Here is a 469-nt window from a genome sequence, read left to right as displayed (position 1 = left end):
AGTCTGCTGGGATTTCCACAGTGGCTGCCTGGAGCTAACGGGATTACCCAGCACCACCTGAAGGTCAAGGCACAATCCTGGATCGTGAGCCATCACAGATTAGCGGCAGAGAAACGTATCACCAGGACATCATCCCTGTAACTTATACACTGTTATCTCTCCCCCACCACGCAAGACAGCAACAAGCAACAAGTGATGACTCCCACCTCCCCCCGACTCCAGTGATTTAAGATAGAAAGTGCAAGTTTTTCCTCCAGTTACAGACTAGAAACATTCAAACAAATTGCAAGAGGCAAACCAAATATTTGTAGTATTGCCTTATGCATCTGGATCATGAATTTTGGTTTGCAATAAAGTGTTACACTCCGCTTCTCTACCCAAGAAGGGAATTTATGTGTGATGTATATTGTCTCAAAATTGATAGAATTTGTTGAACTATATGCACAATGGCATATGTGGCAGCTAGAGT

This window comes from Plectropomus leopardus, chromosome 11 (assembly GCF_008729295.1).
Source record: "Plectropomus leopardus isolate mb chromosome 11, YSFRI_Pleo_2.0, whole genome shotgun sequence".
In the NCBI taxonomy this organism is placed as follows: Eukaryota; Metazoa; Chordata; class Actinopteri; order Perciformes; family Serranidae; genus Plectropomus; species Plectropomus leopardus.
The sequence above is the reverse complement of the archived record's forward strand: the minus strand, read 5'-3'. Positions refer to the sequence as shown.